Below are 19,743 nucleotides of genomic sequence, written 5' to 3'. Positions count from 1 at the left end.
CCCAGAGCATCCCTCATCAGAGGACTGGCCACATTGCTCTTCAAAACCAAGAGGGTTTAGGGACTCACTTATCACTCATCATGCTACCAAAGTTTTCATTAATCTTACAGTGTTACACAGACCTACTTTGCTAGATAATGTGGCTGCAGCAAATTTCCTTCCATCTGTCCCATAATCTTCCAGGACTTTACTGAGAGGTCCAGGTCCACAGTACACTCAAGGGGGCAGTCACAGAGGGTACACAGATGGAAATGAGCAGCAGTGAGTAATCCAGGTCAGAGGAACAGCAAACCAGGTCGTGCCAGCTTCAGTGCCAAAGCGGATGCATCAAAACTGTGCCCTGTGTGCTGAGCCACTGCTGGAAGAGATCTCACTGGAGTGAGTGCTGATGCTTGTGTGAGCAGTCAGGCACATGAAACAGACTGAACCCTTCAGAAAATGCCTCTTTCTTAAACTCAGGTCACCACTTGCTAGTTTGAGTGTAGTTAACAGAAGTCAGAGGTTCCCTGTAGCTCCTGGGTGTGCCCCTCACTTCACAAACCTTGTCACCATTTCTCTTGTGACCATGGTGGTACCTCAGACCTTTCTCGTTGAAGGAAAGGAGATTGCAGCAGACCTTTGAATAGTCAGGGAAAGCTGAGATGGTTCTAGGAAGTTTCAATACACGTGTAGATTATTTGTCAAATTCGCTAACACCTAAAATAAAAAGCTTGCCGTTGGCTCAGCCAATACTAACTTGTTGGGTTGGCTGTCTTCTATTTTTTGTTGTTACTACTTGTGTATTTAGAATATATATAAAAAAAGTGTGTTTTTAAGCTAGCTGAAACCACAAGTTGATCCAAACAGAGTGAATAGACAGTACAACATGCTTGCACAAACTGCAGGGTTTTTTTGAGTAATTCTTGAACCAACCTCTCAAGTCTGAGATTTCAGTATTTAACAGTTAAAATTCAAATCTTTTGGGCCACTTGCTCATAAGCCACAGAAGTACGCTTCTTGGAAGTGCAGTATAAGTAAATAAATAAAAGATAGTGTACATAATTCAATTTAAATTCAAGAAAAATTACCCTGGCTAATTTTTCTTACCCATTCAGCTTTCCCTCTGACCTCCTGACTGTGCTTTGACAGGTGCTCTGAAAGCAGCAACCAGTTAAGCAAAAAGCATTGGGATATGGAAAGGGCTGAGGACCAGAAGGGATCACTTTGAGTGGACTGTGACCACCCTGGCATTAGGGATGAAAGAAAGAAACTATTTCAGACCTTCCTTCACCATAGCCCCAGTTATAAGAAGTCTGTCTGTCTATAAGGATTTACATAGTAAATAACTCCTAGTTTTGTCTCTGGCCATTAAGTACCAGTGTTATTGCCCTTGGGGAGCACTTAATGTCTCTATCTATTTTAATTTCATATCATTTTGCACTGGTTCTTTAGAAATGCAATTTCATGCATTGCTTTGTTTCAGTCAATACCATCTAGACAAATTGAAGTCACTACATAAACAAGCTCCTTAAAGGTAATAATGCCCTGAGATGAAAAGAAAATATTTGACTGCTTCATATGCTTGAGCGGGAAGGAATTGAAAGGACCACTACCAACATCAGACAACCTCACCATTTAGTTTTATATTTCAAGAATTTGATTATGTTTTGTTGTCAGACTCTTGCATCTCAGTTCAGTACTGTTTTTGCCAATACACATTGCACTTCAAAGCTGCTGGTGTAATTGCTTCTGTTTAGATGGTGCCCTTTAATCAACACAAGACCTTGCACTACAGACAGCATATGTGGAAGTCCTGGAAAACCTTGCCAAACCAGAACCTTCACAGGCTCTAAAAAAACAGGCTTCTCTGTGAGTGGAAAATAATAGAAATCATAAAGGTTCCCTAATTAGTGCATTCAGTTTTGGTGCCATCTAAAGACTGAAGCATGTAACTCTCCATGTTTAAAATTAATTCTACAAGGCAGAGAGGAATCACTGTAATGCACAAGCAGAACCAGGAAAGATGAGAGAGGAGGAAATGGAACAGCAAAACGACCATGGCACTAATGATTATGGCTAATAACAAGATGTTGCAAGAGCTAAATTGTCCATAGAGAGAGACAGAATGTGTGTGTGTGTGTGTGTGTGTGTGTGTGTGTGTGTGTGTGTGAGCATGGGACTAGAATCAAAAGATTGAACTCCCAAATCTCAGTGGAGTTGAGCAAGTTTTTTAATATAAATATCTTCTTAAATGAAGTTTATCTTATAGTCTATTTAGTTATTTCAAAACAACTGTTCACAGGTTTGAGATTTTTTTTCTGAAATTAATTCACCATTTGAAATTGGATCTGAAAACCTGTTAATTAATTCAAGTGATCTACAGTTCATTCACAAGGTGTTTTTGGAAAAATTCAGTACCTAAAATTGTGCTGGTTTTGTATAGATTTCTAGATAGATTAATATGCTTCTCTATCCCTAGCTGCTGCACCTCATTAATTGCTAAGACTGGTTTTCAAAGGCAATATCTGTTGCAAATTTAAAATTCACTGTCTGAAAAAAATCATACACCAGCTAAAATTCATGGTAAAATGTAAATGATGAAATTTTTCCTTGTTCTGAAATTTCTGTGAGACCATACACTCCTGGGAACTCTGGCCTCCAGCTTCCCTCAGGAGAACATGGCAGGGACAATGATAACAATGTCCCAAAACAACAGAGGATTTACAAACATCACAAAAAGGACTAGGGGAATCAACTCATGGGAAAAGCAGCAGTTTGAGCCTACATCTCTTGACATAAGGCACATTTCAGACAGATGTTTTCCATAAATTGAAGTGTTATCCCAGGCGAGGACAATCCCAGCAAATTCATTTGAAATTACAAATGTTGATGGCTGGTTAATGAAAGAAATCCCTAAAAATTTTGATATTTCTACAGCATTAATGAATGGAGGTATCCTGAGTTCAGGTGGTACGTTTCTTTGCACAAATGAAGGATGGTCCCATCCCATCCTGCTAAAGCAGTATCTAAACCTCTCAATATTTGGGATAATGACAACGAGACAGATACTAGAGCACATAACTGCAGCTGCTGCAGTTTAATTTTATTAAGTGACATCTAAGGAGGAAAAAGTAACTTCCTGCATGTATTTGAAGATCAGCATTAAAAAAGGGCAGTGTAAACGGTCCCTAAATATAACATGTCTGTATGGTGCTAAGCAAGTCAGAGGATCTGACTGCAACACAGTGAAGACTCACACATGCCATACATATTAAATACATTACAGGTGTACATTACAGCTGTTCAGATGGATGTAAAATATCAAGTATAATTTTAAAAAAGAGTTTCTAGTAGTGCAATCTGCCAAGCCAAGGGACAGAATTGCCAGAAAAGGGGTAGAACTCACAATTTTGAGATACAGACATTCAGTTTGATAGCTGCTCTGTCCAGAGGCAGCTAGAGGGAAGGTGATTTGGTCTTTTCCATGTATAGCTATGATTTTCTAGCAGCCAGTATTAGGGAAAAAAAGAAACTTCTGTTTTCCTGAGGGTAAAATAATCCATTCTTTCAAATTCATTTCTATGGCAACATCAACAACTCCCAGAGAATGGGACAGCATGTCCTCCACTCCACTTTGTGCCCCGTCTTCAGACAACCCTTCCCCTGCTCAGCACCTCTTTCTGGAACTTATTGCTTCCTTGTCAATGGCAAACCTACATCCATCACTGCTGCTGTAGGTTATGACATCAGGCTAGATTTCAAAATCCATGGAGGCAGGACTGACAACAGGCAATAATTTAAATTAATTGAGATTTCCCCCTTCATTTGGAAACAACTCAGGGAAAACATAAACCTTGTCATGTTTGAAAGACGGCTTAATACTACACTCCTGAATGAGACATGACTGAGTCTTAATCCCACTGAGTGAAACTTGACCTGTTTGTATTAAGCTTTATTATTATCTCTGATATTTCTCCCACTCTAAATCCTATGTGCATCATTTACATGGGATTTTAAAAATGGCAAAGCAAAATCCATTTGGAGAGACATTTTCCCATTTTAATAACATTTTCACACACATCAGCTAAGTCAGTCACTGTTGCAAGCTCAGCCTCCCTTTTCTGCAGTGATCAAAATTAAATACCAGCTGATCTCCTGGGAGGCTACAAACTGAGCCCAGCACAGCAAGATGCTGTGGTAGGTACTGATGCTCAGTGAAATCCCATCACTACTTATTCATGTGTTTAGCAGTAATTAAACACCATGTTCTTACAGAAATCACAGGATCCTAGTCCAGCAATTTTTCCTGAGGAAGTTTCTTTATACTCTGAGACCAGACTTCAAACCACCTCCCTCCACAGGGGATCAGGTGAAGAAGTGGCCCTGAAGTTAACACAGCATCTTAGAGGCAAAGATGGGAGGTCCTTCCTGTCAGGAAACAAAGAAGTAGATGCCAAATTTAAGCTTTGCTTTTGTTTGGACAAATTTAATTATAAAGCTTCTGTTTTTCAAGAAGGAGCAGAATGTAACTTCCTTTTTCCCTCCTCCCCACAGAACAGGTCTCTCCCTGTCTGTGCTGTAAGGATCTGAAAGGAGAACTAGAAAGACCAGAGTGCAACCTCCCTAAGTCATGTTCAGTGCTGCCTGGCTTAACCAGAGCTGGGTTCATCCAAAATAAACACTGGGGACTCTTAGCACCAGCCATGTCTTTTTACAGGTAAGGTCTTTCCTCCTAAATGCTGTGATCACATATGCCATGCTCATTTCCTAAGGATAATAGCCCACAACACCAAACAATTCAGGAACCAGTGTCATCAAAGACCTATGGGTTTGAATTGACAGAGGGTATATACATGTTCTTCTGAGGACATCAGAGGGAAACAACCTCACTTCCAGAGGCAGGAAATACTCTCATGACAGAGGTTCTTCCACAGTTACTTCCTCCTGTCATCCCCCAAGAATATCTGTCTTCTTAATAACCTGAGCCTAAGCCCCTGCACCTCTATAACAGAGAACATTTGCTGTGAGAGTAAACCTGAAGGGAGGGTCACACAGAATTTTTTAGAGGACTAGAAACCATTTCAGAGAAAGACAAACAAAACCCAAATGTGCAGTATCACTGTATAATATAAGGTCTTTCATTCTCTCTGAGGTGGATCTGAGGTCACAAGTGTTTTAATTGTGAGTGCATGCAGAATCCTTTGCCCTTTATGTGCTGCAGTTAGAGGTGAACATAGAACACTCAAAAATTATTGAGGGTGCAAACTGGCACTGTTATAGCTCCTACCTGGGCTGAGATTTTGAAAAATTAAATTTGTTTGCAGGTTGCAAATGAACAAGGTCATGGGAAATGCTATTTTATACCTAGTAGCTTTCTAACTTTATGCCAGTTTTGTTGCATGAGGATTGTGCTCAGCCTCAGTAATTCTGTCTTCAGACAAGAGGCAGAAGAGCTAAGGAAATGTGCTACCATGTTTAAGCATTTGCTAGTAACATTCTGTGATTGGGACTATTATAGTATCTGAGTTAGTCTTATTTTGCACCTTGCACAAGGCATTCATGCTTGAACAAAGAACATATAAAATGCTACTCTTTGGATTTGGCAGCATGTTATAGGCATTTGGCACAAGCATAAATTTCAGTGTAAAGTGCAAGGCAACAAAGAATCCAATCTCATTCACTCCACAAATAAAAGAGGGGAAAAAAAGAAGAGTATTTTGCACTTACCTAATGATAAAATTTGCCAGGGCATAAGAGCTTTTTTTTTCTTTTTTTTTTTTTAACATTCCTATCAGCCTTGCTTTTAAAATGGAAAGAATGGTAGCTGAAGGCAACTAATAGCTTACAGGGTCAATCTTAGCAGTGGGATTTGAATGAGAAGATGAAAGAAGTCTAAAGGAAATGAAATCCCCAGACACAGAACTATGATCCTTTTGGGAATCATTCCCATAGGGCCACTTAGCAACAGGCCACCATCCAAGCACAACACCCCTGAGAGCAGAAGAAAAACTTTCTTCTTTGTGTCTTGCCCTCTCTGTTGGAAATACTGTTTTCAGCTTATTCCCTGGGGAGTCAGAGGCTCATCAGGAAGAAATAAAGCTGGCCAGTCTGGGAGTGATTGTGTCTCATGTTCTGCAAAGGCACACATTTCTCTTATCCCCAGGAAGAAAATTGCCTCATTTTATATTCAGATTCAAATGTACTGAAATTATAAGCAGTAGAATAATTACGTTCAACATGATACACTAGATCTGACCTTAATAAGACAGCCTGGTGTCCTTAGCTGTTATGGGACCAGCTCCTTCCATTTGTAGACCTGGGGATCATTTCCACATTCTCCCTCCAGTAAAAATAAGTTATGTGCTTCTTGCACCATGACCCAGGAGCTAAAGCAGTAGCTCATTCACTTCTGTTGTGTCTGAATGCTGGCTTGGCCAGTGCCACTAACATAGATACAAAGAAAGTAAACATTTACTCAGAGAGAGTAATAGACACAGCTGTGGAGTTATTTTTAACCCTTACTAATTTGGTACTGAATTTTTAGCAATGCTAGAAGAAACAGTGATGCAATGAATTGGCTCCACTGGAGTAAGAACATACCTATTTCACAAAGGTATTTGGTATCTGGTATTTGGTCTGTCACAGACCAAAATCTACCAGGTTCTTCACTTCTGACTGCCAGGTCACATTGGTACTCCAGGGCTACCCCCACACATCTCTGCCAGTGCTGCTCAGCTATGACCCACAGACCTTACAATTGTTAGCATTGAGCACCCCCCACTATGCAGACAACTGATTTTTCTGATGGAATAGGTGTAACACAAAACCATCACACCAGTTGGAATGGCTCACCTTGTTTGGAAACCTCCCTGTACTTATATGATGGAAAGCTGCAGGATGGGAGGGAGTGGGAGGAACAGCTCTGTCCAGGACATATCCTTTGGAATCTGCAGATGTAGTTTTTAATCCCTCTTTTCCTTGGGGATCAGTTAATCAAAAGTACATAAGAGATGAAAATCAACACATCAGCTTTCTCCTCAGTAACAGGAGCAGCTGGAGAGAAATGTGTGGATATAACTTACATCTAATGACTATGTGCCAATTCTACTCCCCAGAGAGGTGCATACATGAAAATTTGGTTAAGAGCTTGCCCCCACCCTCCCATCCCCCTTTCCCTGATAGACAAGGAATTAAGGTTTTTGCAACTAAATATCAGAAAACAGGTTACTGAAGTGCTTTCTTCTGGAATTTATGCAAACATTGCTTATTACCAGTTCAGCTTTCCATATAATTTTGGATTTCTTCAAACCAAAGGCATGAGACATGCCTTAAAACCCTGAATTGTTACTTGCTACATGTAAAAGGAGGCACTCTAGCATTTCCTTCACAGGGATACTGGAAGGATAACACTGCTTGAAAGGTGTTCAGGAGCTGTGGATATAGATGTTGTAGAGTATGAGGAAATACAAAAAGAAATTACTTGTGTCTTTATTGGGAAATTGCATATGCATGCATCAGACCAGGAAAGACTTTGAGAAAAGATGTCTGTTTTATTTTCCTAAGTCTGTCCTTGGTATTTATTCTAGGTGATGGTGGAAAAAAACACTTTTCTTCTCAGTATATCCATCTCTCCAGCCATAGTATGGGAACAATACTACTGACCTTACTGAGGAGCTGAGGAGATTGGAAAAGCTGAATTCACTCACATGCAGAATGCTTCACGATTTGCATCACAGATCATGAGTTAGAATTAAGTGTCATTGTCCTGGTGCAATCCTAATGCAGCTGATTTTGAGCCTCTCATATTTCAGTGTTAAAGCAAGGAAAGCAAAAGTCAGTCTTGCTTTAACCAGCCTTGAGCAAACTGCCTGCACTTTCTGATGTACACACCTTGGAAAAGGATGACCAAGGCACACTGTAGCCCTTGTGTCAAGGACAAGCACACAACATGAGGTTGCCTCTGCAACAGTGACAAGCCATACCACCTCTTGCATGAAGGCCCATCCCTGTTCAGTGAGCTCTACAAAACAAACCACAAACAAAAACAGAAGCTACAAGAGAACCCAAGACCTCTGTTGTACCTTTGTCCCCCAGAGCTTCCCTGGCTCACCTGGCAGAAGTTCCTCCATGCCTGTGATCTGCCTTGGAGAGCCTGGCAGGACAGCAGGAGCCTCATGGCAGTTTTTCATTCAGCATTGCAGGTCAGGGACTTGTGTTCCCCTCCCAATAGAAAGCCTCTGACAGTAATTTTCCAAGCTATAGTGTATTCTTTGTCTCTGAGGAAGATCCATAATCTGAAGCTGGAGAGGGTCTCTTGCGCAGCAGGAACTGGTCAGTGTCTTGCTGCTTCCCAATGAATGCTTCCCAATGATTTTGCACCTTGTCCTATTTTGCATGGCCTCGGCATTTATAGTCTGTAGCCTCCTATACACCCTGCTCTTTGCAGTGCCACCATGAAAATGTCTGTATAAATGTGAATTTCAATAGCCATTATACTCCCAGCAACAGCAATCGCGTTCGGTGCCTCAGAGCCTGCTAATCTGCAGTAGTCATGAGGTTACTTATCTCCTGCTCTTTTCAAATACCTCAGCAGTGGATACAAAAGGGAAATGGCAAGAGCTATTCTTTTCTGGAGTCTGAGAGGGGTTTTTTCCTCTTTTCTCTTTTTCTCTCCTTTTTTTTTTAATGCTGTACTGTTGCCACATTACCAAGCATCACATTCAAAATCCAATGGCAAAGTTTGCAAGAGAGATAAGAGATGAAAATCTCCCAAATTTCTGCTAGTGTAAAGCTCTCAGCCCACAAGGGCAGCAAGCTGCAGGTTCCAGAGTGCTTAGCTGTCTGTTAGCTAATTAAAGCACTGTGATCTGAGAGCTTTGAAAGATTTAGTTCAGATCTTCCTTGGGGTCATTTTTAGCTCCACTACATATTTGCTGATGAATCCTCAGCTCCAGGTGTTGAGCTACAAAAGGATGTTTGGAGAGAGGTGCTTGTAGTCATGGACTTAGGCATTGTTAAAAGGCAAAGGAAGATGTGGCTCCACAGAGACTTCTAGTGAGGATAACAGGAGTTAAAAACTAGCAAAGAAAATAAATTATGAAAAACAATTGTAATTTTGATTGGATTTAGAATGCTGTTGCTATGCCTCTTATGGTGAAAAATTTGGGTTGCTGATTCACCTAATGTCTATCACTGCTGATATCCAAAGTTGAAGCCATTTCAACAACAACTGAAAACTCTCCCTGACAGCCAATCCTCATCCTTTTTTATATCCCTAGGTGGAGTGTGGCACAGTAATAGAACATTGGGAGATCTCACTGTGTGAACAACCTTGACTAAAACAAAGGCACCAAAAAAGACATTGAGGCACAAGCTCCATGATTAACCAGCTAGGTTGGACATATTGTTTAATAGAAACTGAGGAAAATTCTCTAATGTGGGATGAAATGTCCCAGACAACATCAGAGGTCTGCCAGGTAGAAAGCCAGCTGTGGAGCTGGGCCTACAAAAATAAAGGAAGGTAACTGGACTTGCACTTCCAAGAAGGCCTGAGCAGAGCTGGGTGCTGCAAATGAAGAATAATAGAGCCAACTAATGTAGGACACAGAGTATAACAGATGTGAAGGAATGGGGAGGATGCTGAAGGTGCCTCGCAAACAGCCGCAAAAGATGGGGGTGATTTGGTTCTCATGAGGAGACCGTAAAAATGCAACTTTATTTTCTGCTTAGAGAACTTAAGAAACTTAACAGTTCTCTCAGTGCAACTTTAATAATTAGGTAAACAAGAGACCCTTAGTCAGTGCACAATAATGAAATCTTCGTATTTGTTGTCCATCACTCAGGCTTTGGAACAAAGGGATAGAAAGGGATTTTTTTCTATTTTGCTGCCCAGGGTCACAGAAAATTCAGTAAAGGACAATGTTAAGCTCTTTGGAAGGTATCTCTATTTCCTAATGGATTTCTGCAGGCAGAGTCATATATAAAAATAAACAACACAAGGCAAAATAAAATCAAAGAACAAGGCCTGGCAATCCAAGATAAACTGTGCTCCTTTTGTTATTGATCACCTGAACCCTGTGCTTTCATTCCTAATCAAATTGGAGAGAGAAATAACTTAAGGATTTCAGAGAAAATAAGCTAAATATGGTATACCTGAAAAAATATCTCAAAATATCTCAAAAAAAAATCTCAAAAATATTTCAAAAGCCATGGGCCAGGAGCAGAGAAATGAAGTTAAATTAAAATCTTTCTTCTCTCCTCTTCTACTCCCCCCCACTGAACTGAAAAGCTTCTGCCATCATCTGCTTGCAGAAAGGCAAAGGCTTCAGGCACCTGTCTTTTTCTGTGTCAGGATCATTGTAATTACATGAGCAACCACCAGTACAGTAAAGGAGTCTTTTTCTTCAGTGAATCTGCCTGTTTGTCCAGCCTGGAAGGAATATACTTTTGTTGTCTTTCCTTGTGCATCCTCACTCATGGCCCACTGCAGCTTGGCTGCTAGTAGCTTTTCCTACCTCATAGGGATAGATAGGAAGGATGAAGAAAGTAAATGAGAGAGTGCCCAAGGTGCCTCCCAATGTGATTAGGTTTGCCTTTTGAATTATTGCTGCCACAAGCTAATGAACATTTCCCCCCAGCTTTCTCTCACAAGGGCAGAAAACTCTCTCGGTTCAACAGGATTTTCCACATGCCTGTTGTTGTGGGTAGAGGCTATGCAAGCCAGAAATGAGAACTATTTTCACTGTTTGAGGCAAAAGTAATCCAACAAAAAAAAAGGCTGTTATAGAAATCAGGAAATGCAATGAATGAGCTCAGATTTGCATTCAAACATTACCTTACACCTCAAAGGCATAGAAATTTGAGATGCTCTTTTGCAGCATGATTCCTTGGCATCTTCTGGACGTTCAAGTGCATGAATACAATTTTGTGGTATGTGTGTGTATGTACATGTGGTATGAGTGTGTATTTACATGCTGATTACTTATGTGAACTCTGGCACGGGTGTGTGTACATATGTTCAGGGCTTACTCTTTGAGTTGGGAGTGTTTAGCCTGGAGAGAAGGAGGCTCAGAGTTGTTTTTACTGCTTTTACAGCTACCTGACAGGAGGTTGTAGAAGGGAGGGGGGTCAGCCTCTTCTCCCAAGTAACAAAGTAACAAGTGACAGGATGAAACTGGCCTGAAGTTGCACTAGGGAAGGTTCAGATTGGATATTAAAAAATTTCTTCACTGAACAGGTTACCAAGCTTTGGAACAGGCTCTCCAGGGATGTGTTGGAGTTACCATCCCTGGAAGTATTTAAAAGTCATGTAGATGTGGCACTTAGGAACATGGCTTAGTAGTGCATTTGGCAGTGCTGGGTTAATGGCTAGACTCAGTGATCTTAAAGCTCTTGTCCCATCTAAATGTTTCTATGATTCTATGATTCTAAACCTATTTTCTGATGTTTATTTAAGCAAATAACAATCCAGTTGTACTTACAGCACTTTGCAGCCAGAACACTTGGGGCACTGCAGAACAACAATAGAAATGCTTCAAAGAAGCACAAGACAAACACAGTATTAAAAACATCTTATAATTCAAATAAAGCATGCTGAGTTCCTGAGAGGCAAAGCCATGGAGATGTCAGAAGGGAATAAATATGTGGTTACAATGGTTTTGTTTCAAAGCACAGTATAGAAAATGTGATTTAGATAAATTTAGCAGAGGAGTGATGGTGGGGTGAGTTCCTCGTGCCAGAGCCCTCTCTGACAAAGTCTGACTGTAAAAGCTGAGCTGTGTCTGGTGCTGACACATGGTCAAATTAAGCTTGAAGGAAGCAAGCCCGGGTTATTGCAAGGATCAGCTGTGTAAAAGGCTTTCAATGAGCAGCATCAGCATGTGACAGTTGCTCTGCTTCAGAGGAAGCAGCCATAGTGCTGAATGCAGGGCATGTGAAATTTAATCTTTGCCATTTTCACCTACTAGTAGGGATTGACTGAGTGACCTCCTGACCAGTGTGGGAGCCATGTGAAGAAACAAGGAATGACACTGTGACCCCAGAGGTGAGGCCTGCTAAAGAAAAAGCAAAACCTGTTGTTCATACCCATGGCCCATCCCAGGTACAAAATAAAATCCCCTACCTTCCTCTTTTACTAGTCTGGATGCTTACCTTCTCAGATATTTACCCAGAGAAATACAGGTCAGCCCACTGGGAGCACCAGCTTCCCTGCTCAGCCGTCAAGGAGACCCACAAATGCCACTGGAGCCATTGTTATTCCTCCCATGCAATATCTCTGAACACAGCACAGAGATATAAAGGCAGCAGAAGTCTTGCAAACAAGAACCTCATGATTTGTTGAGAGCCTTCTCCAAGGCTAGTGCGATGCAACAGGAGCTGCATCTGACGATAAGCGCCTGCCTCCAAGGCTACTGAAAGCTAAATAAGCCTGTGTTTGTTTGTTGTGCAGCAAGCAGAGCTCTAAACTGGATGCTGCCCAGTGCTTTCCCCATGTAAATTGGGGAGTTCCTGCTCAGATGCCAAATGTTAGAGCTGCCTTTGAGTGCCTGACATTGATTTCAATGGAATACAGTCGCTGAAGCTTGATTCTCACTGAACAAAATGAAAGACCTGAAGCAAAGTTGTGCCTGGTGGAGCTGAGCTTGGTGTAGCAAGAGAAAGGAGGAACACTGCCCTCTGGCTTTTCAGCTCTTTGGAATAGACATTTTTTATGCCCAGACTCCCACAGTATTCCAGGAAAAATGCCAGGGAGCTCTCAAAGGAGCTTAGGGTCAGGGCTGAACCCTGCTGGGGGTGTGCATGGTGAACTAGAAATAGTGCTGAGAGGCAAGAGTACTGAAGAGGGAAAAAGTGGTAGCCAGGAAAGCACCAACACTGCAGTGGAGCATGGGTGTTCAGTATCAGCTGGCTCTAGGAGGTACCAGGAGACCATGGATCATGTTGATTGTCTCACTGTCATTATAGCAGAAGATCCCAAGACCATCTTTCTGTATGTCTTTACAACTCTCTGCTAAAGGCCTACCCTGTAAGAGACCTGAAGTAGTGTAAAAATAAACCCTGTACTTTAACATAATCCTACTGACATAAACACAATCACGAATTTCACATGCCAATTCAACCACAAATGTGACATCCATATTTTCACTCTAATTTAAAGAACATTGAATGATCTTGACCCAAACTTTCATTTAATATAACCAGGTAGGGAACGAGCCTCACTGTATAGACAAAATTATTTGTTTGCTTTATCAGAACAGAATAGAATACAAATTAGTTACCAATATTTATACAGCATTTAGACAATGAGTACTTGGGTTCTTGGAGTCTCCTCTCAAGAAAAGGACACAAAAGACACTGTTCTACCTTTTTGTGTTCCCTCCAGCAACTTTCCCTGGAATATGGGTAGGAAGGGGATCTGGCTGGCATGGGGCCTACTGGAATTTCTCCTCTTTTACAATGGCAGTACCCCCAAATGTCTAATTGTTACCTGACATGTAGGGTGCTGTGTATCTCAGGCACAGTGCTCAGTCTGCACTCCCAATGAAGTCACTGGGGGCTGAGAGTATGAGAACTTTAAGTCATAATGAATCAAGAACCACAATAGTTTAAAATTTGTACTATCAGAGTCACTACTGATATTCTTCAGTCTGTGCCTTAGCTGTGCCTAGCCTTTGCCAATAAACCCAGCAAGACTCAGAGACAGAGACTTCAAGCTGACCCACCCAAGTCTAAATTTATTAAGCAGGATCATGTGAGAAGAGACACAGCAGCTCTGTCATTGCAAGGTTAAATGTTTGAAATCTAATATACGAAATAAGGTGAAACATCAGAATATATTGGGCCAAATAGTATAATTAACCCCCAAAGGAGGACTGAATTCCACATGTCCAGAATCTCTTAAGTGCTACCTTCCTCTCCAGAGACTTCCCATTATGCTGCCTCATGTATTATTAGTGACATTAGACCTATATCTATGGCCTCTCTCCCTGTTACAGTCCCTACACATCACACACTGACATTGTCCTTTCCTCCTTCATAAGGAATGACATTTTTATATCACCCTATGAGCAAGGACTAAAGAAACAACAAAGCAGCAAGCTGTTGCAGGATGAAAATGCACAGATCCACCTAGTTAGTGATCTGAGAGTTCTGCAGGCAGGCAATGTAGGTTTCTTCTTCACATGGAAGGAAATAGGATACATGGAAGAAAGAACCTCTCCCAGTCTAGGGCACCTGGTGAGAAAGTGAGAGTGTTCAGAAACTTCCAAAGTTCATTTCATTCTTTTAGGGAACTGTTACACTTTTGGGTGTTTGAATTAAAAAACCCCCTGGGGTTCCCTTGTTCATTTTGAGAAACTCCTTTCTTATGTGAAATACTTTCCTTGGACATATGGGCATGAGGAAGTGTAGCAAATATGCAGCCTGGAAGAAAAGTCTGGAAAGGCTGCCTATTCTAGGCATAGGTTTGAAGATGCTGAAAAAGACACTGAGGCCACTTCTGCCTTCCCGTTCTATTATTCTCCTTTCCCTCCTTCATTTTTGCCTGAAAATAACTTGAGGATAACAATCAGCAGTAACACAAATAGCAGAAGATGACAGATACTAGAAACTAATAAAGGAGATGCTTTTTTGGGATTGGGCTGGGGTCCATAATAGTGTTGGAAGGTACTGAAGAACCTGACTGCTACATTGCTCCAATCTCTCTATACAATTTCTCATTTAGTTTTCCTTGGTGCCAGCACTATACAGCAATGTTATATGTAAAAGAAAATAAAAAGCATTTAGTGCTGCCCAATTTTCTGAGGTTCTAGCTCAGTTTTAAATCAGTCTTTCCTCAAGCTTCTTCTGGAGAAAGAGCCAAATGATAATTAAATAATGGGCATTAAAAAAGGAAATGGATAAACAGAATATGAAATGTTTCTCCTGGAATTTTGTTCATTCTTTAGCCATTACCCTATATTTATGTACAAACAGGTGAAAGGATGGGTACAAATATATTCCAGCCTAGACAAAGTAAAATTGATGGAGACTAGACATGCCAGAGCAAATGAGATCTCTGAGGGCTCAGAAGCAAACTCTCTGACATATCCACTCAATATTCATTGAAATTAGCTCAGGAAACTTTGCTCAATTAAAGACTGGCTATGGGGGAAAGCAGATCCAAGCTGAACGCTGCAGAAGTGTTTTACTGGACACCTAAGATCTAGGTCAAAAGGGACGTAATTGTCCAAGGAATGCAATATTTTATAATGACATCTCCAGAAGCAGTGTTCTAGAGTGCTCTGGCTCAATTAATAATGCTCACCTTTCACAGTTACACCACTGCTGTGTTAATGACTGTACAACTGGCTTATAAGCACAACTGTACCTGGAAATGCAGATTTCTATGGACAAAGTGAACGTTTGACCCTATGAGTCAGTGAATAACAATTAGGACAGATCTTCCTAGTGACATTAAATCTGGAATGAATCCATGGAATTCACTGAAATTTCAGCAGTTTTGTAGTAGTACAGACTATTTTAGCTTATTTAGTTGTGATACTGCAGAGTTATATTGATAAAATCGTATATCTTGTGTCCATTTCATTTGGAGAGAGGAAATTACAGATGACTAGAGCCAGCACTTCTCATCACCTCCACAGATTCCCCATAAAAGCTCCAGAACAGGCAGGTTCTGGACTTGACCAGGTTAAGCAAACCTGTATTGTCATACTAAACAATGCCTTCCCACACCAAGCTATATGGACGGTACCACTGCAATAACATCTTACACTTCTGTAGTACCTTTCATCCCAAAGGAACCAGGGAGAGAACCTGTTTACAGGCTTTGGTGGAATGCTTTGACTCTCCTTTGTTGCACATGAGCGTATTAATTAAAAGTATTTTCATAACCAGCACTTGCAGCCCGTTCTGCTTCCGAGTGCTGCAAAGACCTTTCCTGGAGCCTAGACAGCTCATCCTGAAGCTCTGAAAGGCCACATGACCCACTGACCACTAGCAAACCCCCATGTGCAGGTGAAGTTCTGAATGAATGTGAAAGGCTGCCAGAGATGAGCCACACTTTGCAGGTAAAAATCAGCAAAATCTCACTACCCTATACAGCAAGGCATTAGGTGGGTTGTAAAACCTAAAACAATGGACAAAGGGCCTGACCTATCAAATACAAAATTGGATGAAGCATATGCAAAGACTTATCAGTCTTAAGAGAGGATCTAGGTCAGATGGGGGCCAAGCAAAAGCTGAGCACTTTCGTCATGATGTATTCTCAGGCAATGCCATGAATATCTAACACAGACAGGAAAATCACTCCTTTACCTCCACTTTTGCTATATAGCTCTCATGACACTGAAGGCAGAATATAATGTAAGCAAATTTTATAACTAACTCTAGAAATAAGGGAATTAGAGCCGTCAGTAAATTTTTTCACCTCAGAAACTAAACAAATAGAATCAAATTGCTGTCTGGTTTGATCTAATTGAATTCTGTGGATTTACAATCACAGATGAACTTTAACCAATAAATAGAAGAATGTAAATGTTTTGTTTTGATACTTGTGACATCACAAAGCTAATATAGCTATGCAATGAAGAAAAGATTTCTATGCACATTTGTCTTATTTAAGTCTCACTTATAATCAAAAGTAATTAAATACATTCCATTAAATTGGAGAAAGCAGAAAAGAATGCTGAAGAATGTCACTTCATTTGTGGGACTGAGATGTATTTTGTTGTTTCCTGCTGTTTATCTTCAGCTCTGCGAGCAGGAGTTCACATTTATGTTCAGTTATCAGCTGCCAACCTAGAGCCCATTGGAAGATGCATGTCATTTCCAGAAGGATCTTAATAAACACCACCAGTGGAGAGGCATTTCACACTTGGCAGTTCATCTGTCAGAGGAAGACATAACTTCAAATTATTTCCATGCCTGTTCTGCCAGTATTTGTGGAATGCAACTGAGGCCCAGAAGATATTACTTAGGGAAGATACAAGTTAGAGAGGACTCACTGTTTTTATTAGGAGAGAGCACAGCTCAGCAAGCTCAGTGGTGACACTTGTCCTACCATTGTTATGCTACACCACGTTCATCAAGATAGTGGAAGAAAATTGAAATTTCCTTGCAATGAAGAACTCAGTGCCACTAACAGCCATTCCATGGCTCGGGAGTGCCACTGCCAAACCTCTCTCAACTGCGTCATGGTGGACAGATCATCTGCAGGGGGAAATAGGGCCCAGACAAGTGCTTGCATCACACAGAAAAGTTAAGAGAGCACCCTTCGGCCTCCCTAGGAGCCCGTCTCTTTAACAGTGTTAGCGTTATAGTCTTCTGTTTCCCTAAGAAATTCTGGAAGTTGACAAAGCTACTCCAGCTTAAAAATAAGGCCAAAAAGTTCATACATGAATCAAGTGGGTGAAAGTGGTAGCACTCACCTGAACACTGCCCATGTCCCTCTGGACTGTGCTTCCACTGCCTTGTTTATCTGGCTAGTTTCCTATCTTTTTATCACCTTCCTGCAATTCTTGGATAAGGAGGAGAATGGGAAGATAGCAAACAGAGAAAACAGGATGCCTGACTCACAAGCAGGCAGCAGAAACTGAATTAAGTATGGGTGTCTTGCATTCCCTCCCCAATGGAGAGGCAAAGCACAAAGAAAGGCATGCATCCACAGAATCTCAGGAAAGGTGTCCATATGAGCAGTGCATCTAAGGAAAGGCATGGCTGATAGTGCATCTCCACAGCACCACAACGTTGTAGCAGGTCTTGAGAAACAGGAGCTCTGCAATTCTGGATATGTATCCCAAAGGATTTTTTCCTTTTCTGCTTGTCACCATGGATATCACTACATCATTACACTGCAAGTTCACCACTCCCAGCTACCACCAGCTGGTAACTACCAAGTTTGGGAACACACACACACATACATGCAGTCACACACAGAGTCACACACACAGAGTCACACACACAGAGTCACACACACCCTCTTCTCACTCCCAACAACACTTTGACAACAAGGGTGTTGTGATTTTTTCCTGTTCTAAGAAAATCTATCCATCAGCTTCCCCCAGCTCATGAAACATTTTTTCTGGGGCACTTCTACAAGAGCCACTCCATTCTACGAAGAGTTAACGTGGAATGCAAATGAAATATATATTTTAAAGGCTGACGAAGGCATGACAAAGCTGGAGGCTACTGAGCAATATCTTCTCCTGTGAAGTGTAAACCCACTGCATTATTTTTGCCCCATAGGTTAACCTAGTTCTGAGCCTCACTGGCTGGTAGAAAGGTGGAGTGCAGGGTTTTTGGACATGGCAAGATCAGCAAATTTCAGAAAGTCATAACTCAAAGGTGTGGGTGGTTTTGCACTTCTTCTTTAAGCCCAGATGCTAACCATGCTAAAATGCAAGTTTATTATGCAGCTTGGCAAGATTTCAGCGATTTTATTGAAAGGCCATTTTGTTATGTTTATTAGATTTGTCAAAAAGGCATTTTATGATGTTTATGAGAGCATATAAATTTATGAAACTGTAACAATTTTTTCCAAAATAGTCTTTGCTGGAAATCAAATAATGCATGTAGTAAAACCTCCCATCAGAAGAATCCAGGCAGAATTTTCTATCAGGCAAGGTACAGACTCATCCACAGAACAATCTGTGAAATACTGTCAATAAAATCCATGGTAAATGTAATCCATGCTGTAAAGCAGTGGAAAAGATGCTGGGTGCATGCAGGAAGACTGCAATGTTCCCAGCTGGGTGCAGATGTGGCCATTCTGTCTGATGTCCTTGCCTGGCTACAAGTGAGGGGCCTGCTGGTTTTGTTGCCGCAGCTTTTGGAGAAGGAAGGAGCGAGCTTCTGCCTTGTGTTTGGCTTTGTGTTGTGTACTGCTGTCCCTAACAATCACTTGTTCCTCTGCTTTCCAGAACACTGCTGGGGTTGACATAGTGCACAGGAATGTGCTATGAGCACATCCTCCACCAGTCTCTGCTCCATCTCCAAACTAGAAGCCCCTTCTGCAGGGCTGTTCCTTCTTTTTGCTGCTGTTGTTGCTGCTTTTCATTTACTGCTGTTCATTTCTCTCTCCCTCCTACACCCCCTTCAAGTAAAAAGCTTGTATTTCTGCTCAGAGAGCTCCCTTCTTCTCCTCATTTTTTTTCTTTTGTTCATCCTCTGCAATACCATCAAGATGATGTGAAACACTTGATTTCTTCCCTTTTCTTTCTTCCTTAAGAGGTCAATTTGGTACTCTGCAATTGATGCTTTCCTCTTTTTTGGAGGCTGTGATGTGGCAGCAGGACAGGCTGACAAACATATTGAGCCATTACTGTGGCAGCTGGGATCTTGATCACAGCCATGAAACATTTCCAAAATGAGGATTTTGGAATGTCATTCCCAAGTCTCTCTTCCCAGGCAGGGGAAGATGTAGCAACAATAAAATGTTTCCCACGCTGCTTCCATTTTGCTGAGGAACCCTAAAAAGCTGGAAGGGTGGTAGGGATGAGAGGCGTTGGGAGGTTAGGCAGGAGAAATCCATGCACTAAGGAGCTGAAAGAGTAGGGATGGGGAGAGAATGAAGGCAGCCCTGCTTGTGTGTCAAGGCACATTGCTCTTATGCTGGAGAAGTTCATCCTGCCATGAATCATAGAATCATAGCATTTCTGAGCTTGGAAAATACCTTCAAGGGTCCAACTGTTAACCTAGCACTGCCAAATCCACTGCTGAACCACATCCCTATTTCTGCATTTACATTTACAGCTTGCTCCACGATGT

General features: G+C 41.4%; 1 long non-coding RNA gene across 1 annotated transcript in view; it reads right to left on the bottom strand.

Annotated features, from left to right (window-relative positions):
- Positions 1-12,328, bottom strand: part of LOC135297244 (uncharacterized) — a 69,161-nt gene extending 56,833 nt beyond the window's left edge. Inside the window, exon 1 of the long non-coding RNA XR_010359282.1 lies at positions 12,130-12,328. This is a non-coding gene — a long non-coding RNA (uncharacterized LOC135297244). The remainder of the gene's footprint in view (positions 1-12,129) is intronic.
- Positions 12,329-19,743: the final 7,415 nt, after the last annotated feature.

This window comes from Passer domesticus, chromosome 3 (assembly GCF_036417665.1).
Source record: "Passer domesticus isolate bPasDom1 chromosome 3, bPasDom1.hap1, whole genome shotgun sequence".
Classification (NCBI taxonomy): domain Eukaryota; kingdom Metazoa; phylum Chordata; class Aves; order Passeriformes; family Passeridae; genus Passer; species Passer domesticus.
This window is presented reverse-complemented; position numbering and strand designations above follow the sequence as displayed.